The sequence below is a fragment of the Myotis myotis genome, unplaced genomic scaffold, assembly GCF_014108235.1.
Source record: "Myotis myotis isolate mMyoMyo1 unplaced genomic scaffold, mMyoMyo1.p scaffold_m19_p_12, whole genome shotgun sequence".
Lineage (NCBI taxonomy): Eukaryota > Metazoa > Chordata > Mammalia > Chiroptera > Vespertilionidae > Myotis > Myotis myotis.
In genome coordinates, this window is record NW_023416316.1 from 11,894,353 (window position 1) to 11,920,068 (window position 25,716).

A 25,716-nucleotide genomic window follows, 5' to 3' on the forward strand; every position below is an offset into this window, starting at 1 on the left:
GAGGGAGAGGGAGAGGGAGAGGGAGAGGGAGATAGAAACATCAATGATTGCCTGCCTCCTGCACGCCCCACACGGGGGATCAAGCCTGCAACCCGGGCCTGTGTCCTGACTGGAAATTGAACTGTGACCTCCTGGTTCATGGGTGGGTGCTCAACCCCTGAACCAGGCCGGCCGGGATCACTTTCCTATCACATCTCAAGCAGGTCTTTAGCTGAGTCCTGGGTCTGTTTTCCACAGGCTGCTGAGAAATGGCTGCTCCCCACCCTGTGCTCATGCAGCCGAACCCCGCGAACAGAGTCGCCCTACCCTCCACCTGCTCCTGTGGGGTGGCCTCTGGCCCCGGCCTGGACAGGTCTTTGCAGGACCCGGGCGCTCGTGTTGGCCGTGTGGATGGCGTCTCTCCTCTTGGGAACTCCTGGCCCCACAGTGTGCACTGGCCTCTGGCAGGGAGAGGACACGGATGGTGGGTGCCGAGAGCATGGGCCTGGCTCATGTCCTCCCTGTGCCTTGTGGGCCAAGTCTTTCCAGCCTTTGCCAGAAGCCTTTTCCAGAGGCTGTGTGTCAGCCATGCCTTGCCCAGGAGTATCTGGCCTGGTGTCTTGTGAGCGCACCTGGTCTCCAGATCTTAACAGGCTGGCCTGGAGGTGAGGAGCTCCGTCAGCCCGGGAGCCTCTTTATCCGACCTTCCACTTTGAATGAGAGCCTTGCTGGATATAGTCATCTTGGTCTCAGATCCTTGCTCTCCATTCCCTTCTGGCCTGTAGTTAATGAATGTGTTTTTTAATACTAGGTAGGATTAACATTGGAATATATAATATTAGCCAGGTCAGTGGTCAAGTGCATTCTGTCAGCTGGATTCTCATTCTCTTTTCAGTACCTGAAACCATCTATATAATTACTATAGTTTTTTCCTCTAGTACCATGGTTCCTCAGAGTATGGTGATCAGACCACCTACATCTGAATCTCTTTAAAATATTGTTTAATATCAGGTCTCTGGGACCTCCCCCCCCAAGTCTGTTGAATTTCTGTGATGGAACTCAGGAATCTTCAGTGCAACCAGGCAAGCTATTCAATCCCATGAGATTAGTGGGGCAGATTTCAGTTGTCTGCATCTCTGAAAATCTGTCTGCCTTCATTTTTATTTTGTGGTCTATCTAATTATCAGGCATCTCCCTTACTCAAAGTTAGAACTTCCAAAGCTGAGTGTTCTTCCAAATTCTATTCTTTGTTGTCGTTTATTTGAAATAGCATGCATTGCCTCCTGAACCAGACTTTCTTCCATCCCGGCCCCATCTTGATGTGCACAATTTCTTGCTGGATGTGTCCACCCCTCACCTTTTTAGTTGTGAGTATATTTCTCCATTTTCCCTCTTAATCTAAACAGTGTCACCCATAATTTGGGTGTGGGGTATCATTATTTTTACTCCATTAGCACCTACATCATTTGGGTGGGATTGGAACCCACCTTTGGCTCCTGAACTAAACCTGAATAGCTTCAGTGGATTCATATGTGCCATCTACGTGGCCACAGCTCAGGGATGATAACTGGTCTGATCTTCTCAGTGAGAAATAAAGAGGCTTACTTCAAAAAGTAAACATATTTTTGTGTAAAGTATCGGGACATGTATTATTTTTTTCCTATCCTGGCTCTCAATACTGCCTGAGCATTAAAATCACCTTATCATCTTGAACTGTTGTATTCTAAAAATAGTTGTTTTTCTCTTTCAGTGTGGTTAGCTACTCATTTGAAACTCAGTAAAGGGAGATTTGCTTTTGTTTGTATTTTTTATATTACCTCCCCATCCTTGTTAATATTAGTGTTTTTTATTTATTATGTGATACATTAATCTGGTACCAAAGGTGAAACTGTAGACAAAGCTCTTCCTAAAGGGGTGCTGCTACACCCATGTTCTATTCACCCAACTCCCACGCAAGCCCATTAGTCTTAAATTCTCCTTCCTCTGATTCTTTGAGCACAATTGAGCAGAAACGTGCATCTTCCTATTTCCTCTTCTTTCTTACACAATAGGTATCTTCTATAGAGACATTTTTTTTTGCATCTTTCTTTCTTTAAATGACAATATATCCTGGAAATCTCTTTGTATCAGTCTATAGAGATTTTCCTCTTTCTTTTTCAGCTGCACACTTCAGTCTTGTGCTTGGAGATGTATCAAAATTTAGTCAACTACTCTACCACATGGCCTTTTTACTTCCAATATTTTTTAGATTACAAATATCAAATGAATAAACTTGTGTATGTATTTTTTTTATTTCTTTAGGACAAAAATCAGGATTCATTTCTACATATGGGATTACTGGGTCAAACCATAAATGCATTTCTATTAGATATTGCCCAATTCCCATCCAAAATGACTGTGCCAATCTGTATTCTGATCTGCAATGAATGAGAGTATCAGTTTGCCTATAGCCTGGCCATTCGAATATGTTATCAAATTTTATGTCAATCTGATAGGTAAGAAATGGTTCTAATTTGCATACCTCATTGTGGGTGAAGGTGAGTATTTTTGCATGGTTTTTCATATATGTTTTTTTTTTGTCTATGTCAATGGTTATACACTGTAAATGTGTATTAAACTTGCTCTGTGTGCATGCATGTGTACATGCATATCTACTAACTTAGAAGCTTTTATTATAAAGGATTTGCAGGTGATTCTAATGCACAGCCAACAGTGTAAAGCATAACTTTGGGTCGTTTGGAATGAGGGTACGGGTCTGCAATTGCAGCAGCTGCTGTTGTTGTCACGGGAGGACCACTAGAAGGAAAAGCCAACAGGTAGAGAAGAGAATGCTGATACTGTGGAGTATGCTATGTGTCAATCCCATCCCATCTCTGTACTCTTCTTTTATATAATTCAGTGGATTTTTCCCCATGTAAGTATATTGGTTTTATGTATGGTCAGTAGTTACATTTTCTTGCTGCAGCAACTTTTCCTACCTATGATGTTCTATGCATTCTCCACCCCTCCCCTAATTTTTTTTTGGTAGAGCTCTTCTGACCAATTCCTTAAGATTTCAATTTAGATACTGCCTCCTCTAGAAACCCTTCTCTGCTATCCTCAGCGTCCTCCTCATCACCTGTTCAGATTGTGTACATTTCTTCTTTGCTCTTTAGCAACTTATGCATATAGCTATCATTGCATGGGGACCACGTTGCCTTTTTACTGCAAGATGAGTTCCGTGTATGCTTGGCGTATTTCTTATCTATCTACAGAATGGGGCAAGGAGGGACACTAGCTGCCTTACATTTGAACTTAAGAATAAGTTGATTTAAGAATAAGTCATAATCTCTATTTGCAAAAATTACTGTTTTGAGAAAAAAACACTACAATGGGTATGTTTAAATGTGTAATTCTTAAGAAAGTGACATGAATCACAGTAGGCATTAGTGATGGGTATCATTTATCAGAGAAAGTATAGAAGTTGCCATAGAAACGTACCAGCAGGTATGGTCTGGGTGAGAATTATCTAGTGATATCTTTCCTGTAGTAAACTGGGAAAGAAAATTCAGGAAAGCAATATTCTAATTATATTTGGTCATATGTTATGCTGTGATGGATTCACCACTATCTGAGTCCTGCTACACACACCTTGCAGAAAAATCTCAAAACAGGAGTCCTATGGCACTATTAATTTGGGGTAATACAATGAATTGAATCACACACAACAAAAGACAAATCAGGGCAGAACAATGATGGGAAGAGTCAGTAAATCTGGTGAAGTTAGATGGTATGCAGATTAATTTAGGAGAGAGAAAACCTTTTCCCCAAACCCATCGTTGACATTGATAAGAGCCCTAGGTACCCAGAGAAAAGACATAGAACCTTATTTTAAAAATCAAATTTCTTGAGGTATAATTTATATTCATTTAAATATGTCCATTTTAAGTTTACAGTTGATGATTATTAATAAATGGATACATCCATGTAACCACCATCACTCTCAAAGGATACAAATGTTTTCCTTAATTCAGAAGGTTCTCTTGTGCCTTTTCATTGCCATTTACCCACCTCACCTCTCTGGCTCCAAGCAACCACCGGTCAGCTTTGTGTCACCATAGATTTGATGTGGCTTTTTTGTTTAAATTTCTAAGAATCTGCCAAATCCTTTTCTAAGAGTTTACCCTTTTACATTCCCACCAGCACTTATGAGAGTTCTATCTAGTTGCTCCAATAATTTGCTAACACTTGGTACTGTCAGTCTTTTTAAAATTTAGTCATTTCTACTCCTATATCTGCAAGCTGTTGCTGTTTTGTTTTGTTTTATCAAGAGGTACAGTTTATTTCCTACCCTCTTTAATCTTGGCTGGCATTATGATGGGCTTTGCCCAGTAAAATGTAGCAAAAGTGATGTCTAGGACTTCTGAGGCCAAGATGAGAGGATTGGCTGCTTCCACTTCCTGAATCTGTGAATTTGTGTGCTATGCTGTTAGAAGCCCAACCCAAATGGAAATCATATGAGGAAGAAGTAAGACTTGGCTGATCACCTAGCAATAGCCATCACCATATGAGTGAGCCATATTACACGTTCCAGCTCTGCTGCGTCTCCAGGTGAGGATACCCTAGTGACAGAACTATCGGGCTGAATCCATTCAACCCACAATTATGAGGGATAATACAATTATGGTGTGTGTGTTTTTTGCCATTGAATTTTGCAGTGGTTTTCTATAGAAAACAAAATATTTATATACAAAATTCCTAGCTTAGGGCTCAACAAATATTTGCCTAAGTAATACATTCACTTAGTCAACATGTACTCTTTGTACACCTAGCACTGTGATACATATTGCAGCACTGCAGTGGATCTTGAGAAAAATAAGAGGCGATTGCTACCTCAATTTGCAGGTGAGGACCGCATTGACTTATAACACTTAGGAATCTTTTGACTGTAAGTCATTGACCTTCATTTGGCCTCCATTGAGAGCCTCTTGTCCCAGTCAGGCCTTGCTGAGAGCCTGGAATAATTTCCCAAGGCGCCGAGTACCATGAATGATCCACTCCCTCTCATCTCATGCAGCCCTGGTCATGCCTGGGAATCCAACAGCACCCGCTGCTCCAGTGACAGTGAAAACATGACCTACTTCAGTTACATCAGCAGAGATTTTGTCTTGCAGCAGTTCATGCTTTGAGTAAATGAGGTGCAATCTTGAATAGCCCTAGGATAGTACACTGATTACTGAGGGAGCTCATTCGAGCAGCCCCCTTCACCCACCTCTCAGCCGAAGTTTGAGGCAGTTGTGACAGATTAAGTCCAAAGAGAGTGTAGCAACTGCAGTCATCTTGATGCCTAGAGTATGGGATGCCCAGAGCACAGGATGACCATTTTAACCCTTTTGAGAATGAGAAAGAGAGAGAATGAACCACCATAGTGCACTCTGCCCCCGACTATGCTTCTATGCTTCCTGTGTCCACAGCCAGGGACAATGGAGGCTCATTGATGGTTTGAGCTGGAGGAGACCTAATGCAGCCCAAACTCATCATTTACCAAATGAGGAAAAGGAGGCCCCAGGAGGTTAAGTAATGCTCTGCTCATCATACAGGGAATTAGAAGCGTGGCTAAGACCACATGTCGGGTCACTAGAATCTTAATCACACATCCTTTCCATTTCAACACATTGTCTTTCTGCTTCCCTAGGACTTGGGACTTTTTTTCCAATAACTGCTTATGCTCTGGAAGAGATCTATCATTTCCTTCAGAGGACAGATCATAGTGACCACGATATATGCCAGGACTGTCTCTAAAACCATCCCCTTCCTGTCACTAGCAACCACTTACCTATCCAACATCAAATCTTATTTCTTTGGAAAAGTTTCCTGGGAGAATAATGTATATAAAATCCTATACAGGATATTTTGGGGGATATACAAAATTTGTAGAACACTATTTTCTGGGTTCAATAAACATATTTGGGGGTTATATTAATTTTCAAATATCTACAATAAAATTCAGTATGTGATAACTGTCCTATATGCATGATAATGAATGATTTAATTAAATATCCCAATGAAACGAACCCAGATTATTTCTATAACACAGTGAAAGTAACAAAACATTCATAGAAATCAGACAAAGTGAACTCAAAGTGTTTCCCTAGAGCAGCAGCTGCAGTGTGTGGGAAGTGGCTTGTCATGCAGATGCTCAAGCTACACTCCAGACCTACGGAGTCAGAACCTGTTCTCTCATAAGATCCTTGGGAGGTTTGTACCCACATTAACATTTGAGAAATCTGAAACAGAAAAGAGAAGTGGAGGAAGGAGGAATTGACTGTTGACTGGTGTGATTAAGGAAGAGTCCACAGCAGAGGGCAGTAGGTTGATGTTTATCAAGGCACTTGAATCAGACAGAATTGGGTTAACATGGAGCAACTTGGACAAAGTTGGTTTTTTAAAAATATATTTTATTGATTTTTTACAGAGAGGAAGGGAGAGAGATAGAGAGTTAGAAACATAGATGAGAGAAACATCAATCAGCTGCCTCCTGCACACCCACTACTAGGGATGTGCCTGCAACCTAGGTACATGCCCTTGACCGGAATCAAACCCGGGACCCTTCATTCCGCAGGCTGACACTCTATCCACTGAGCCAAACCAGTTAGGACTTGGACAGAGTTTTTAAATGATGGGTACATCAAATGGACACAGTATCAGTGCCTGTCTCCTAGGGTGCAAGAAAATCCTTAGTATATGGAAGTTAGGTGGGCACTGGGAAGGAAAGGCGAGCATGGGAAAGAAGTGCGTTTGAAAAAGATTATCCACAGCATTGTTGCAACTGAAATATGGAGGGCCTAGGGCTAAGTTTATTGTTAGCCAGGTGGTTTCCAGGAGTGAGAATTCCATTAGGAAAAATAGGGAAGCTGAGGGAAAAGAGGTTTCATAGAGTGGAAGATGATGGTGACAGTGAGGAGGAGGAGCACAAAGAGGACTATGATGACCATGAGAATGATGATGATGATGATGATGGTGGTTGTGGTGGTGGTGGTGGTAATGATAGTACTTCTAGTCTTACCCTGTGAATTTTGACCCTTGAGCCCCACTTTAATTTCTCAATCTCTTCATTCCAGATAATGTGAAAAATTGAATACATTGAAAGTAGAGGCAGATTCTTCCTCTATTTCCGTTCCTCTGCTGTGCTCCCTGGGGGCCCTTGACTATTTCTCCAAAATAGATACAGAGCAGCCCTTTAGCGCCACTGTAAAAAGGCTCACTAAATGCAGCTCGATTTTTCACACCACATAGCATTTTGCTTTATTCACATAGTCATGTAATGTAAAGGGTAATTCAGAGTTGATAAATTAGTGGCCAGGAAAGAGGCCTGCGAGGAGCTTCAGTGGGCCATTTAGCATTTGGTGAGTCCTATAAAGCTCTGGTCTCTTCCCACACCCAAAGGTAGTAAATATCCCTCTCTGGATGGTAGTTACAGAGAGTGCCTCTGCATTTCGATACTCTGTGCCGTGCATTCCTGTGAGCAACAGTCCTTTTATGACCTAGATTAGAACTCCGGAGCCATGCTTCTGAGAGACCTTTCAGCTCAATGGGGAAACTATAGCCCAGAGAGGCGTCGTGACTTCCCAGGGTCCTTATTCAGCTGGTTATCTAAGGTGAGCTTCCTAGGCCAGATGATGAACTGTACTCCTCCCTTAACTTTGGTTTCACTTTTTGCAGTTTCTCACGGTCAACTGTGGTATGAAAATACTTAATGGAAAATTCTAGAAATAAACAAGTCATACGTTTTTAAATCATGTGCCATGCTGAGTAATAGGATGAAATCTTGCAACAGCTCACCCTGTCCCACCAGCAGTATTAATTATTCCTTTGTCCAGTACTATCCATGGTGTAGATGCTACTTGGCTGCTGGTCACTTAGCAGCCATCTAGGTATCCGACCTATTTTAAAAGTATCACAATGCTCCTGTTCAAATAAGTCCCAATTTACCTAATAATGGCTTCAAAGTGCAAGAGTAGTGATGCTGGCATTTTGGGTTTGCCAGAGTCATGGCTCCATGATGCAGGATTACCCAAAGCAGATGATCCTCCTTCTAACCTTGCAACACAATCAATAGTAGCCTAATGCTTCATCACCTCACTTCAGCTCATTAGCTCACATCATCACAAGAAGGGAGAATATATCACAATAGTTATTTTAAGAGAATGAGAGAGACCACATTTACATAAATTTCACTATAGTATATTGTAATAATTATCTTGTATTATTAGTTACTCGAGGCTTGGTGCACAAATTTGTGCACAAGTGAGGTCCAGCTGGCCTGCCCTGATCAGGGCCTATTGGGCTGAGCCAGCCAAGGGGAGGTGACGCAGGAGGTCGAACTCCCAGTCAAACTCCTGGTCGGAGGAACAATGTGTATATTAGCCTTTTATTATATAGGATTGTTACTCTCTTACTGTGCCTACTTAATGAATTAAACTTTAACATAAGTGTGTATGTATAGAAAAAATATAGGGTTCAGTACTATCTGTGATCTCAGGCATTCAGGGTCTCGGGATGTATCCCCTGTGCCTAAGGGGAAACAGCTGTATTTATTTTCTTCCTTCCTTCTGTCATCCCTCTTTTTCTACTCTCTTCTCTGTGTCTGCATCTGTCTCTATTTTTTCTCTTTTCATGACTTTACTTCTGGTGAAAGGTTACTGGTGTTTAATAAACAGAACTGTAAAATCAAATTAAGTCAGGCTTAAATATGGAGCATGCATTGAGATGAGTTTGCTCTCTCCATGACTGAGATGCGGGGTCTAACTGTGACCCTGCATAATGCCACTTCAGGTTTAGGAACTGATATTCCTACCCAACATTAGCTCAATATGAACGTATTACGCAGTATGATATATCTGGCCCAAAACATAAAGGAAAGGAAGATAATGCATCCGGTGTAAACATCATCCCAGATGAAAGCTGAGCTGATGGAGGTGAAGGTTATATGCTTTTAAGAGGGAATGGGTGTTATGATTCTAAAGCTTCTTCTGACTCCAAGAGTTTACAACTCTGTGCAAGTTGCTTCACTAAATTTAGCAGCTTCAAGCTGGTAAGTGAAGGAGAAACGGAAGGTAAGGTGAGATTTTTTTAAAACTGGAAAATTGCATGTGCGAGCTCTGAATTCAGCATCTTCATTCCTTTGGGAGGAATCGGTTCTTCAGTCAGGGCTCACTATGGACCAGAGCTATGTGCAAGGAAGTGGTTGCATTTGAGGCCCTGAGGGATAATTTACAAATGAAATCCACTTGCCTTGCAGACCCTATCCTAATGGACCCTTTTATTGAGCTTATTTATCTTGCTAATAACACACAAAATACTTTGCTACCAGTTTCCTCTAATTATGGGAAAACAGTGATCCAGTGAGGATACTAGACTAGGTAGCAGTCAACCTGGCTGTATTTCTACCCATGAGCCACTTACACTGTCTTTGCCTCTACCATGTCACTGTCCAAATAGAATCATTCCAGTCTATGGCATTTATATAGAAATCTAGTTTCAAGTCACTTTCATATCCTTCCTTTTTTTTTGTATTAGGGTTTTATAATTACCCTATGAGGAGAGCATCCCCTATGAGGTGATGTAGATACATAGTTTGCCCTTGAACAACACAAGGATTATGGGTGACAACCCCTGGACAGTCAAAAATTTTCCCATAGCTTTTGACTTCCCCCTCATTTTACTACTTATAGCCTACTGTTGACCAGAAACCTTGCTGATAACATAATTTATTAACACATATTTTTTGTATTAGATGTATTATATACTGTATATTTACAAAAATGTAAGCTAGAGAGAAAAAAATGTTATTAAGAAAATCATAAGGAAGAGAAAATACATTTACAGTATTTATTGAAAAAATCCTATATAATCAAAGGCTAATATGCAAATCAACCAAACAGCAGAACAACAGGTTGCTATGATGCGCACTGACCATCATGGGGCAGACACTCAATGCAGGATCTGCCCCCTGGTGGTCACTGTGCTCCCTCAGGGGGAGCGCCTCTCAGCCAGAAGCTAGGCTCATGGCTAGCAAGTGCAGCAGCGGTGCAGGAGCCTCTCCTGCCTCCTCGGCAGCACTAAGGATGTCTGACTGATGGCTTAGGCCCGTGAGCCTAAGCCATCAGTCGGACATCCCCTGCAGTATCCTGGAGTGTGTGAGGGCACAAGCTGGGCTGAGGGACCCCTTCCCCCACAGTGCATGAATTTCATGCACCAGGCCTCTAGTCTGAATATAAGTGGACATGCATTTCAAGCCTGTGTTGTTCAAGAGTCAACTGAAGATATATTTTTAATCATTTTATTGAGGAGAAGCCTTACACAATGATAAGTTAAGTGATTGCTTAAGGTTATACCACAATAAATAATGAACTCACAGTTTTTGAACTTCTTAAAAGATATGTATATTTTAAAGGGTAAAATTATACTGCTTCTTCAAAATGAACACATGTTTTTATCTCATTAATAAGAGAACCAGTAAGATGTTACAACTGGTTCAAAGGAAAACTCAAAAGTTTCACACATTATAGTCAGATAAGCGATGCTGAAATAAATTTACAAATGAATTTGTGAATTTCAAATTTGCAGAAGTCTATTCATTATCCAAAGGATGATACTAATCCACTGCACTCCTGGATACAATCTGCATTTCTATGAATACAAGATGTTTGTATTACTATCAGTTTTCTAGATCTTTCAAGGTAACTGCAAGACAGTAAAAGGCAGAGATAACCCTCATGGATGAGCATTTTACAAAACCTTTCACAATATTTTCTTAAACTTAACATGTAATGTTCAGAGTGTACCCTAAAGAAGCTGCATAATCTTTTTTCTCTCCCTGACCTCATAACTGATCATCTCTGATATAAATACATATTAACAGTTTAGAGTTGCTAGCATTCAGGAATAGATACTAAAACATGAAGGTAATAATGACATCAGTAATAATAAAAGTAATAATAACTAGCATTTATTGGGTACCTACCATGTGCCAATTGTCAAAAGTCTCTATTAATAAGTGGTTTTTGTTTTTATTGTCTCATTTAATCACCAAAGCAATCTTATGACATAGGGGTTACTATTATGTCCATTTTTCATATAAGATAATAGTCAGATATAGTAATTAATGTGTTTAAAACCTTCTAGCTAATATTCAACAGATTAGGATACTAGGTTTTAATTTTTTGTAGTATTCAAATGAATTAATTAATAGATAAATTATTTAACTTCCCTATCCTTATATTGGCCATCTAAAAATGGGGCAATAACATGAAAATATAATATTACTAATGCTACAAGGAATTCAAGAACTTGAGGAAAGAAAATATATCTACATTACGATTATCAGTAAGAGTTGTCTGGGAATCTCAATGTGAAGTAAATGGTTTTCATCATTGATGTCCCTCATTAGACTCCTAGGAGAGGGTGGGGTTATAGGTCCACCTAAATAGGAGCCCTCTTTTAATTAAGTGATGGTTTTCAGAACTGGGTAGAGTTAGCATTTCTATTCCCGTTACTTATACTTTTTTTTTAAACCTATCTGAGCCTCAGTTTCCTCATCTTAAAATGGATTAGTAACATTGCTGACCTCAGAAGGCATAAACAAGATAATGTAGATAAAGTGCTTAGCATCGTGCTTGGCACATGTTTGTATTTAATAAATGGAAGCTGCTTATGATGATGATGATAATGTTGATGATGATGATGATTAGGCCCCCTGCATTCAAACTCAGCACCACCTTTTAATGTTATGTTACCTTTCAAGATAATTGTGTCTGAAAGTGAATTTAAGTAATAGACATTTTAGAGTACATGCTGATATGCCTTCCAGCCCCAGACTTTCCTTGGGGATTCTCTTACTTGCCCTCAGGGAACTGTGCCTTTTCAGTGGAGAGCATTGGGCTAGCCTTCCAAAGTTTCTTAGCCTCTGTGTGTAAGGCAGGCCACTCATCTGCCCTCTATCATCAGAAAGTAGGAAGGAGTGGGGCACAGTTACACTGAAACTGCACTAAGGGTCATTCTTAGCCTTTTTGTTGGGATGGGCAACCAGAGATAGCTTCCTTGATTTGGAGAAGATTACTTTTAAATTGCTTAAATCAAAGGTCTCACTTCCTAAAGCCTACCATTCACAAGGCATTATAAATTTAACTGAACTCAGCCTTTTTTCTGCTTGCTTTGAGGTTTGTTTCTGAGCTATGGGGGCTGCAGGGAAACAGAAATGGAAGGATGAAGTCCCTTTCCTGCAGGGACTCACTGTGGAGTTGGGAAGCCAGCATGCATTTAGATTTGGAGGGTTAACATTAGAAACCAAATCCAGAGGTTACAAATGAGTGGCCAGTAAGCCTACTTGGCCCACAGATATGTGTATTTGATTGAACTCTGTTGCAACCTTCCTAAGTTTAAAGAAAGAGATCGGTATTTTCCTAAATTGAAATAAAAATATTTCAATAAAAATATTTCAAATATGAATAAGATTTTCAGGATTGCTGGTGGCTCCCTTACATGGCCTTGATACACTACCTGGCCTCCATCAGCCACATGTGAGCAGTAGTTGCTCCTTCTAAAAGCGTCTCGGCCCCTCTAGCTCACCACACCCTGTTTAAATGACTGATTTGTCATAACTGTCTGGTCAATTGTGTGCATTTGATCCTGTGACCCCTGAAATATTGACCCCTGATGACAGAGTAATGTATCCAAGGGAAGAGAAGTTTATATTTAAGAGGATAATGAAGCTGGGGAAATAGCAAACTAAAATTTGAGCATCTACCATGTTTCACCTACTTCACCTATACTAGTATTGCCTTAATTAATTCTTGCAGAAACTGCCTTAAGTAGGTGGCACTGTATCCCTTTTGCATTTGAAGAAAATGAGGCTCAGAGATTATTTAGAAGAATCCGTAGGATGTGATTTCAAGACAGCAGAAAGAAAACAACCACAGAGTTTGTTTTAAAACTGATATACTTATTTTGTAGTTTATATTAAACTACAGGCCCGAGGAGTCCTTAGCACTGCTGCAGAGGTGGGAGAGCCTTCCGCCACTGCCCCTGTGCTCGCCAGCCATGAGCCTGGCTTCTGGCTGAGCGACCCTCCCCCTGTGGGAGTGCACTGACCACCAGGGGGCAGCTCCCGCGTTGAGCATCTGCCCCCTGGTGGTCAGTGCGCATCATAGAGACCGGTCGTTCTACCATTTGGTCAATTTGCATACTATGGTTTTATTATATAGGATAGTATGCATAAAATAAGCTATGCTGTGGTAATAAGCAAACCCTATAAATCAGTAGCTCAACAAGTAGTAGTGGGTTCAGTATCTCTCCAGGGCAGCTCCCTGATGAGAAGTGACTGGTGATTCCAGCAGATCCTGTCTTGTGGTTTCATCAGGGCAACAAGAAGGTTCCATAATCACTTGTTAAAAGCACAAGAGAGCCCCAGCTGGCGTGACTCAGTGGTTGAGTGTGGACCAGGAGGTCATGGTTCCTGGTCAGGGCACATGCTTGAGTTGCGGGTTCCATCCCCAGTAGGGGACGTGCAGGAGGCAGATTCTCTCTCATCATAAATGTTTCTATCTCTTTCTCTCTCCCTCCCTTCATCTCTGAAACCAATTTAAAAAGCACAAGAGAGAGTTCAAAGGCCCCACATGGGTTTGCACTGCCTCAGCGTAGGCACGTCACTTCTGTTCACTCTTCATTGCCCACATTTAATGGAATGGTCCTGCCCTAAAGTAAAGAGGCTGATGAGTCCTCCATGTGCCCAGGAAGTAATGGAGGCTGCATTTAAATGTCACATAAATGAGCACTATCATGATCATCTTTGGGAAATTGTATAAACTCGACTCACTTTTCTTATTGGCAAAAGAAAACCATACCTTTCTGACAAGATTTTAGTGGTGGTTTGAGATGATGTTCTTAAATGTTTGAGATTGTGACAAATCCATCTGTTTGATTTGCTATCTCTGGGAAAGACAGCATGAAAATGTGTTTTGTTTTGTTTTTTCTGTACTGAATTGGACAGCTGAGTGGTAGCCTTTGTTCAACTACTGATGATTATGTAACTTCAGATAAGTATCCAAAGTTTCATCTAAAAGCTAAGAGGGTTGAATATGTTAATGTTTGGGTTTCTCTTTCCTCTCAATAGTCAGTATCTACCAATAGTTTCCTTCTGAACAATTATAAATGCTATCAGCCAACACTGCATAGTCTTTTGATCCAGAGGTTACTCCATTAGGAGAAATCTAGAAAAACGTTTTCCCATTTGAGGATTCCAACATGTGGTGTGCCTTGCACTATGTGAGCTAAATAATATGTGTGAGTAAAGACACAACCACTGGATTAGACAGCTCAGACTGCCGCAACAAAATGCCAGAAATCGAGTGGCTTATGTACTCAAGACTCTTTTCTCCAAGTTCTAGAGGCTGTAAGTCCAAGATCAAGGTGCTGGCAGGGGTGATTTCTGGTAAAAGCTCTTTCTCTGGCTTGCAGATGGCCATCTTCTGCCCGTGTCCTCACATGACATTTTCTCTGTGCCTTCATGCCTGGTGTGTCTCTTCCTCTTCTTATAAGGATACTGGTCCTATTGGATTAGGATTTGTGATGTCAGTTAACCCTTACTGCCTCTTTCTAGGCCCTATCTTCAAATACAGTCACAGTGAGGGTGAGAGCCTGAACATATGAATTGGAGCATATTCCATCTATAACACTACCATATCTATAATGCCTTAGAATCTGGGCCATTAAACAAAACCTGAAAAGAATCAGTATTCTTCTTTTTAATGTTTTATTTTTCAATCACAGGTGACCTAGAATATGACATTAGCTTCAAGTGTACAGCATAGTGATTAGACCTTATTATAACTTACAAAGTGATCACCCTGGAAACTCTAGTGCCCACCTGACACCATACATAGTTATTACATTACAAGAGACCCGGTGCACAAAAATTTGTGCACTCGGGGGGGGGGGGGCGGCGGGGGTCCCTCAGCCCGGCCTGTGCCCTCTCGCAGTCTGGGACCCCTCAGGGGATGACCACCTGCTGGCTTAGGCCTGCTCCCCAGGGGATTGGGCCTAAGATGGCAATCAGACATCCCTCTGGCAGCCCGGCAGCCCTAGGGGGATGTCCACTTGCCAGCGGGGAGCAGGCCTAAACTGCAGTCAGACATCCTTAGCGCTGCTGAGGAGGCAGGAGAGGCTCCCACCACCACCGCTGTACTGGCAGCCATCAGCCTGGCTTGTGGCTGAACAGAGCTCCTCCCATGTGAGAGCACCCTGACCACCAGGGGGCAGCTCCTGCATTGAGCATCTGCCCACTGGTGGTCAGTATGTGTCATAGTGACCAGTCATTCCCAGTCCTGCTGTTAGGGTCAGTTTGCATATTACCCTTTTACTATATAGGATAGAGGTCTGGTGCGCAGGTGGGGGCCGGCTGTTTTGTCCTGAAGGGTGTCCCGGATCAGGGTGGGGGTCCCGCTTCGGTGCCTGGCCAGCCTGGATGAGGGGATGATGGCTGTTTGCAGCTGGTCGCACCCCCTTCAGGATGGGGGTCCCCACTGGGGTGCCTGGCCAGTCTGGGTGAGGGGCTGAGGGCCGTTTTCAGGCTGGCGGGTGACTGAAGCTCCCAACCTCTCCTTTTTTTCTTTTCTTTTTTTTTATTCTGGGATTCATTTACCTTCTATGGCTGTCACTGGAGCTGAGAGCTGGCTTTCGCTCTGAGGCTCGGCTCCAGCTCTGAGACCTCTGCTGCTTAAAGCAGGTATCTGGGTTTGTTTGGCTTCTATAATTGAAACACTGTTGCAGCTCCAGCTCTGACAGCTGAAAGCAGGTTTCTGGGGTTTGTTTAGCTTCTATAATTGCAACATTGTTTCTTAGAGTGCAAGCTCAGAGCCCAGCAGTGGCAGGTGGGGAACCTTGGCTTCCTCCTTCACTGGAGCAAGCAAGCCTCCTGTTTGCTTCAGCTGCCTGGCTGCCAGCCGCCATCTTGGTTGGCAGTTAATTTGCATATCTCACTGATTAGCCAATGGGAAGGTAGCGAAGTTACGGTTAATTACCATGTTTCTCTATTATTAGATAAGATTATTGACTGAATTCCCGATGCTGTATTTTAAGTCTCCATGACAGTTTTTATAACTGGCAATTTGTACATCTTAATCCCTTCCCTTTCTTCATTCATCTCCCCAACCAGAATTCTTTTTCTTTTTTTCTAAAAGACACAGTGATTTTCAATGAAGAAAGCTCTATCCTAGAAGTCCTTTCTTATGAAATTCTTATCTCTGCTCCTGGTCTCTGCTTCTTATCTGTAAAATTAAGGCAGGGACTAAGCAGTATATAGGTTTCATCTCTGATCTAATCCAGAAGATTAATGATGAAAACAAAAGGACTGAGCCATGTTTGGGACCAGAGAAAGGATAGCATGATTAATTGGAGATGCCTTCCGTAGGCACAGAAAATGACAAAGGTTGTAGACATGCAAGTTACGTGTTTGAAATTTTCGGACTAGGTAAACTTTAAAGAAACTCCCAAATCTAACATTTTATCATTCTACAAAAAGTGTGATCCCTCTGAGTTAAGGGGTCCCTTAAACCCAGATAATCAGAGAGTAAATAGCATTTGTCTGGTTGTTGGGACATAAAAACAAGCTGGGAATAAATAATGTGGTCTTGCTATCCATGGAGAGACCTTTGGCAGGCCCTGCAGGAGACCTAGAGGTAAAGTGTTAAGGGTTTAAGCAGCAGTTTTCAACCTGTGGGTCGCGACCCCTTTGGCGGTTGAATGACCCTTTCACAGGGGTCACCTAAGACCATCCTGCACATCAGATGTTTACATTATGATTCATCACAGTAGCAACATTACAGTTATGAAGTAGCAATAAAAATAATTTTATGGTTGGGTCACAACATGAGGAACTGTATTTAAAGGACCAGAAGGTTGAGAACCACTGCAAGGCCTGAGTAGAGAATCTATGTGTTCACCAAAAGGGGGCAGTAGAGGCCAGGGTCAGAAAAGAGGGAAGGAAGAACTGAGCTGGACCCACAGCTGCTGCTGTCTGCTGTAGATGCCAGTTACCAGGAGCATGCAGGAGTGGGGAGCCTGATGCTTAAATGACAGGGCAGGAGTGGTTTTAGCCAAGGTGCACTTGTACCATGTGGAGAGAAAACCATGGCTTTTCATTTGCTTTTAAATTTGTTCGCCTCTCCATCTTGAACTTGCTGACTGGGACCAGCACTTTCACCCTGAGCAAGAACAGTAAATTGCGTGTTTTTTGCTGACCTGAGAGGGCTGGAGCAGAGCACCTGGCTATTTTCATGCAACCTCCTGCCAGTGTTTATTTCTGCCTCTTGGAGGAAGGCTGGCTAGGGAGGACAATTAACTCATCACTACTATTAGCAGAATCTAATGACTGCCAGGTTTTTCTGGGAAATGGCAAATCTCTCACTGCCCTTCCCAGAAAGGACTTCCTCCTGCCAGGAGGCTGTTTAATCAGAACCACAATCTTGAATAAGGGGAAGGTAGTTGTATTAAGCCATGTCTCTCCTGTAGGGAACCCCGTGATTACAGAGGAAGAACACAAAGCCAAGCCTGCTTGCATCTCCCCAAGATGTAAGAGCTGACTTCTCCCCACAGTGTGGGAACAGGCCGCCCTCTCAGTTTCCCTGATGACCTCTCTGTGATGCCAATCTCCATCCTGTTTCCCATCCTCAAAGTCATTACATATTCAGCCTGCAATAAAGAATTACGCTTATCTGCATTTCCTTAGAATGAACCTGCATTTATTCTAGACATTCATATTAAATACTGCCCCTCCCTCATACTACTCTCTGCAAGGCTACTTCAGTCACCTTCCAGCTGATTTCTCTTTTTCTTTTTAAAAAATATATCTTTGTTGATTTCAGAGAGGAAGGGAGAGGGAGAGAGAGATAGAAACATAAATGATGAGAGAGAATCATTGATTGGCTGCCTCCTGCATGTCCCACACTGGGGATCAAGCCCACAACCTGGACATGTCCCCTGACCCAGAATCAAACCTGGGACCCTTCAATTCGCAGGCTGGTGCTCAACCACTGAGCTACTCTGGCCAGGCTGATTTCTCTTCTTCAATTCTTATCTTTTTCAATTCATTCACCACAAAAATAACCAGATAAATTTTTTAAATAACATCTGTCAGATAATGTGTTCAACACTTTTAGAAATGTTCAATGGTTTTCCACTGCACGTACAATAAATTCTCAACGTTCACCATGGCCTGTTATTCCCTACTTGATCTGGAACCTGCCCAGTCTTCAACCCCACCGCGTGACACTATCCCCCATTCTCATTTGCTCCGTGTATCCTTTAAATCCTAGGAAATGGAAAATGTTTTCCCTTTTGCACCGTCTTTGTTTTATGTAGAATGCTCTTCTTTCCTCAATTCTCCTCATTCTTCAAATATCAGCTTCAATGTTTCTTCTTCATAAGTGTCTTTTCTGATCTTCATAAAGGTTGTATTAGGCAGCTAGGGCTGCCATAACAAAATACACAGACTAGGTCTTTTCAACAATAGAAATGTATTGTCTGATATTTCCATGGTACAGGAATTCAAGCTTAAGTGCTGACAGGGTTGGTTTTTCCGCAGGATTTTTCCTTAGTTTGCAGATGGTTTCCTCCTCAAATGTCCTCACATGGCCTTTTCTCTGTGTGTGTACATCCCTGATATCTCTTCCTCTTCTTGTAGGGGCACTAGTTATAATGGACTAGAATCCACCCTTATCACCTCATTTAATTTATACAGTCACATTTGGGTTCAGGGCTTCAACATATAAATTTTGGGGACAAAATTTAGTCTATAAGAGTTTTTTTCTCATCTACATTCCCCATGATGTTGTCTCTTACAGAACCCAGATCACTCCTTTCATTTCACAACTTTTTTTCTATTTTTTATTATTTTAAAGCATATATTTAGTTGTCTATTATATATTTCACTAGATGCACTTGACTCTTATTTTTTTAACCATTGAATCTCCAGCGCCTTGAACAGTGCCTAGTACCGAATAGACACTCAAATATTTAGAATAAGAGAGTAATTTAACTATTGACTCACAGGGCAGGGACTATGTCTGCTTGATCATCAGCTAATCACCAACACCCAGCACAGTGCTTACAGGTAAGAATGTTCCCGGTGCTACTTGAATGAAAGGGCAATCCACTGTGCATCAAGCAGAGGAACAGGAGGTAGGCACAAGTCATTTCTAACATAGTGTGTTGATCAGGGTTCAGTCAGGAGACAAAAATACACATGTCATTCGGAAAGGGAACATTTAATATAAATATTTGTTAATTATTAAGTAGAAATTAACTACTAAGATAACTAAAGAATACAGAATAGCAGACAAAGGGATGTTCATTGGGCCCAGCTCCAACATCAGAAAGCCAGGGATGAAAAAGGGTCGATTTGGAGCTGAAAGGAAATGCTTTGATAAAGAACACAGACTTGTGTATAGGACTCTTTGGAGACTGTGTAGACATAGAAGGATAGATTCTAATTTCTCAATGTGGGTTGAATTTCTAAATTGTAACTAGACTTTGATAATTATATCAATCTATAGGATTAATATATATATATATATATATATATATGAATTAGGAATCATATATATACATGTATATATATGATCATGTCATATGTAGAAGGATATGGTATGGAATTTAAATAACTAAATACCTATATCAAAGTAACTTAATTGGGACTTTTTTTCCCCACTTAAAAAGCATTAAAGATAGGGCTTGAGTTAGTTAATTTAATGGCTAAGTGAATTTATCAAGGACTCTGGTTTTTAACCTTTCTAGTTGCCATGTGCAGCACGTAAACTCATCCCTTAAAAATTTTCCCTGATGTATGCATGTTGTATGCAGTTTTTCCAATGGCTGTACCCATTAATCACTTACAGAGGCAGAGAAGAGCTTGTCCTTTTCATGTGTTTATTTTAAGAGCAATAAAACTCTTTTCCAGAAGCTTCTCCAACAGACCTTTCCTGTGGTCTTCTAAGCCAGAACCAATCATGAAACCATATCTAAACCAATAACTATCAAGGGTAATGGGTTAGACATTGGCTTTGATGCATCATGATTCAATTTCCATGGGAAAACAATGAAGATAGCATTTACTGAGACACAACTTGGGTTATTTTAGGCATGTGAAAATAAGGGAATGACTGTTAAATAGGAAACCAATAATATTTCTGAAATAGAAAAAAAAAAGGATTTAAACATGGAATAGAGCTTGATGAGGTTAATTGTACCAGAAAGAAGCATTTTGTGAGAAGGCACAGGTTTGGGGATGTGTCAGGCTTAGAGTATTTCAAATCATACCATTTAACTGTAGGTTGTGAGAGGGAAGACTGAAGTGAAAGACTTGAAATATCAATTGGAAGTTGATTATAGTGTCTTTGATGTCGAGCAGTTGTTTTGGATGAATTAGGAAACTTTGGAACATAGTTATCCAACTTAATGTTATAAGTATTGTACATGTTAATAGTCCGATTCCACAATTCTTGAGCACCTTCATGAACAGATATAATCTTTTCTACAGGAAATATAATCTTGAAGAACCTTATAGAGGTTTGTAGAGAAATAAATAATAAGATACTGGTAAAATAAAAATATCAAGAAATTAAAGAAGAAAAATTCTTAATATCAAGAAAAAAATACTTATAACTTCACATTATAAAACTTGTTCCTAAGAGAATGGAAGAATCTGTTTCCAAACAATTAAAATAATATTTCAATCAATAAATCATTATTTGGTAAACACACATTATCATTTTTCCAAAACTATACCCCTTAGAATTTTATCTCCTCTGCATATTTTCTGATATAGTGATTTGAATTGTGCCTACCCCTCACCTCCAATAAAAGGATATGAATGTAGCCTTATGTGAAAAAAGGAGTCTTTGCAGATGTAATTAAGATATAAGAATCTTGCCCTGACCGGTTTGGCTCAGTGGACAGAGCGTCGCCCTGTGGACTGAAGGGTCCCAGGTTCGATTCCGGTCAAGGGCATGTACCCTGGTTGCGGGCACATCCCCAGTGGGGGGTGTGCAGGAGGCAGCTGATCGATGTTTCTCTCTCATCGATGTTTCTAGCTCTCTATCCCTCTCTCTTCCTCTATGTGAAAAATCAATAAAATATATTAAAAAAAAAAGATGTAAGAATCTTGGGATGAGATTACGCTGGCCTAAAATTCAGGTACAAGTGTCCATATAACAGAAAGGCGGGAAGTAATTTGAAACATGGAGCTGCAGGCAAAGGAGAAGGCCATGTGGGGATGGAGGCAGAGGTTAGAGTGATGTGTCCCTAAGCCAAGGAATGCAAGGCTTGCGTGTGGCCACCAGAAGCTGGTAACGAAGCATGGGATGGATTCTCCCTCTCAGCTTCCAGAGAAACCAACCCTGCTGACACCTCCAGTTCAGACTCTGGCCTCCAGAACTGTGAGAGAATAATTCCATTTGTTTCCAGCTATGGAGTTTTTTGCATTTGTTGTGGCACCCTTAGGAAACTAATACAAATGTTTCATAATAAAATGAGGGTGAGAAAAGCTGCAGATTCTCAGGCAGTCACCACGAATCCTGATCAACGTGTTAGTAACTGGTAAATCCTGTAGTAATTTCTTAATATTTTGGTGGTAACTAGTATTTTTTATATATCTTTATTGATTTCAGCGAGGAAGGGAGAGGAAGAGATAGAAACATCAATGATGAGAGAGAATCATTAATTGGCTGCCTCCTGTGTGCCCCTTACGGGGGATTGAGCCTGCAACGTGGACCATGACCCGGGTACATGCTCTTCGCCAGAATCTAACCTGGGACCCTTCAGTTCACAGGCTGACACTCTATCCACTGAGCCAAACCACCTAGGGCAGTGATGGTGAACCTTTTGAGCTCAGCGTGTCAGCATTTTGAAAAACCCTAACTTAACTCTGATGCCGTGTCACATATGGAAATATTTTGATATTTGCAACCATCGTAAAACAAAGATTTATATTTTTGATATTTATTTTATATATTTAAATGCCATTTAACAAAGAAAAATCAACCAAAAAATGAGTTCGCGTGTCATAGGTTCGCCATCACTGACCTAGGGCATAACCAATATTTTTAGTCAGAAAATAACTATAGATACTTTACCTAGAAAAGTGCATGCATTCAATGCGTTATAGTTTCATATACAACCATGAGGTTAGGAACATAATAAACCCAACCAAAACCTAGATGAAGAGCACCTATCTGGCTCTCCTGGTGTGGCTCAGTAGCTGAGCATGGACCTATGAACCAGGAGGTCACGGTTTGATCCCCAGTCAGGGCATAGGCCTGGGCTGTGGGCTCAATCCCCAGTGGGGTATGCAGGAGGCAGCCAATCAATGATTCTCTCTCCTCATTGATGTTTCTCTCTCTCCTTCTCTCCCTTCCTCTCTGAAATCAATAAAAATATATTTCTTATAAAAAGCACCTATCTGAAATCTCTCCTGTGCTCACCTCTAGTAATACATAACCTGAAACCAGAGAGGTAGCTGGTTGTGGTGGTTAAATAGACATAAAGGAGAAAGACTTGGCATGTGGCCTTAAGGAAACAAATACTGAGGTATATAAGGACCGATATTGTGAAGACTTGGAGCCATGTGCTTAAGGCTGTGGATTTGTCTTCTCGTTGCTAGAGACCCATCTAATCTTTTATCTAGGGGACCACAGAAGGCATCTAGTACGTGAATAAATAATAGCACTTACTTTTTAGGAAGTTTAATTTGGCACCATGAACAACGTGTATTATCTTTCACACCAGAATCATAATGCAGAACATTTTGTCCTAAGCTGGGACATATATTGCACTAGCATTCCAGCATCGATGATATCCAGGGAGCAAACTGGGGGACATCTGGAGCATTGTGAGCGGCAGTCTTTCTGTGCAGCTCCAAATACACTATTATATATTTCCCAATTGTTTCTTCCAGATCAGAGTTAGTTTCTCCCGTATGTGCCACTGCATATAACAACCACTTAACGAACAGGCCACTGTGGCCAACGTTATTAGATGTAAAAGCAGAAACAAATGAAATGGAGTTGTTGGAAAAAAGGGGTGAGCCTCCCCGTCTCCCTCCCCCTCTAGTTGCCATTTCTCTGGGTGTAGAGAGAGAATAAAAATAAGAGAGTGCATTTGGCCTAAGAAAGCAGGTACCATGGAAAATTCCAGCAGGCTCTGTAGTGTGATGGAGATAATGAATCAGGAAAAGAAAAGCATGCATTTTAGAGAGACAGAATTTGGGCTCCGAAAGTTATTTATGGTCCAATCTTGGCCAAGTGCTTTACTTTATCTGGGCCTCACTTCTTTATCTCTTAAATTGAAAGAACACCCACCTCACAGGAGTGCTTTGAGAATTCAATGATATAATACAGATGATTCTCTTGGCATAGATTGATTGCTCAGAAAATATTGTCTTTTTCATCTATGCAGAGAATGGAGATAGAAAAACAATTGGAAAAGAAAACATATTAAATGCAAGTCTTTCTATGTTTGGCTTGTCCTTTTATGGAGCCGCATATCCTTGTGCTCTGGGGTTGCGCATCTTGCAAGACTCCCAGGTCTTCCCTGATCACAATTACACCAAACTGGAAGCAAGTAGAAGAGAACTGGAGTCCCTCAGGTCATCAGTTTTCAATAAAAGATTAGGCCCATCATTTCCTATATCTCAATTGTGATTTCCTTACCTAACAGGGGGCAGAAGAGCTGCCTTAGAGTATCCTTTGAGGGCTAAAATGTTTTAATAGTATTTGAGCTCATGACGAGACACTCCTCTTAGCTCTTAGAAGTATGTGGTAGCTCTTATCAACTTTTATAAACTATTTTCAGTTCTCTCTACACACTTGTGGATTATCTTCCCAACTCTCAGATTTGTGATCAGTTCCATTTGGAACACTTACCTTGTGTGCAACTGGGTAAATGATTTAGTTCTTAGAGTAACCCGATAGAAGGAAAATTATTGTCCTTAATTTCAAAGGAGGAAACTGAGGATTGAGGACTAGAAGTGACCTTTTGAAGGTTTTATAGATAATAAATTGGAACTGGGATTTGTACCCAGGACTATTGTTGGGCTTAAAACCCTGCACTGTTTAGGTCTGTATCCACTCTCTTTGACTCCTGAGGGCACACCATGTGCCTCTTCTGTATACTCTTGAGTAGACAATGTCATAGGAGAGGTAGAGGACCCAGAACTCAATAATAGCCTGTCCCAACTATTCATTACTATACAGGGGTAGAAACAGTTATAAGAGTAGGGGTCAGAAGCTGTGGGTTTGAGTTCTGGCTCTGACTCCCTACCCTAAGCCTCTGTGAAATGAAGTTTGGGGTCGGGGGTGCCTGCAGGATTGGGAATGCTCAATAAATACGTCCCAGCTATTGTTACTACTGATTGTAAGTCACACTCTGAACCTTCTAGACCCATACAGTCTTGGGTTTTATGGTTTTTGATGTTTTTCAAGGCACTGACAGTACTCATGTTGTCTAGAAAATTTCAGCAGGGAAAGGAGAACTATCGATTTAAGCCTGAAGAAACTGAGCTTGTAGGCTATTAGAAGCATAAAGGCTGTCATCATCAGAGCTAACTCAATAACTTATTTTCAGAGTGGAGGAAGCTCAACCGTGTGCGGACGTGTGTATTGCTCAGTTTTGTTGATCACAGAGGATTCTATGGTAGGTGAAACAGTCACATGGAATCAGAAAACTTTGACCTAGATTTTGTTTCTAGTGTTAAACAGTTGCCCTACCTCTTTGACCTTTGTTTTTTTCATGAGTGAAACACGGGCCTTAATACAAATTTCAAAGGGCTTTAGTAAGGCAAAATAAGAAGATAGTTAAAGCAGAGCATGGCATACATTAGTAACTTAAGTACTTATGAGTATTCAGTTTTCAGTCTTTTACTTAGACAGTAAACTCATAGAAAAATAAAATTTTCTATTTGAGCAGCATTTTCAAAATAGTGTGATGCAAGCTTCCTCCATAGTTTTCATTTACCCATGTTTGTTCATTCAGTTATTTATTCAAAAAACACAGAATGCTTGTTCTGTGTAAAGTATAAGGGAAGGGGAAGCCAGAGAAGGGAGCATTTATCACCTTTTGTCTACCTGTTTTTTATTCTTTCCCAAGGGAAGGAATCAGAAACCCTTTAGATTGCAACAGACATATGAACCATTTTTTTTTTTAAATGTTACTGCTTGTTTAGAGAAAGAGGAAGGGAGAGGAATAGAGAGATGGAAACATCAATGAGAGAAAAACATTGATCAGCTGCCTCCTGCCTGCCCCCTACTGGGGATTGATCTCACAACCCAGGCTTGTGCCCTGATCAGAAATTAAAGGGAATCAAACCAGGCACCACTTGGTTCATGGGAAGATGCTAAACCACTCAGCAACACTGGCTGGGCACATGGACCATTTTTCTAGCTGGACAGAATTACTGTGGATTAAACTGTTATGTTCTTTATTGTGCTTATATTTTCTGCTGCGTCCCAAATTGTGCTATTGGTAATACCTTGGGGAGGCCTAGACAGGAAAGTTATGCTCACCTTTAGCAAGACCAGGTAAGTGGGCTGGTCCCAGGTTAGCTGTATGTACCATGAAGCTAGTCACATCATGATAAGATTTCAAGATCCAGCCATTGACTTAGAGTGAGTAGGAATCCTGTGTTCTCATTTGATGTTCAGCTTTGCA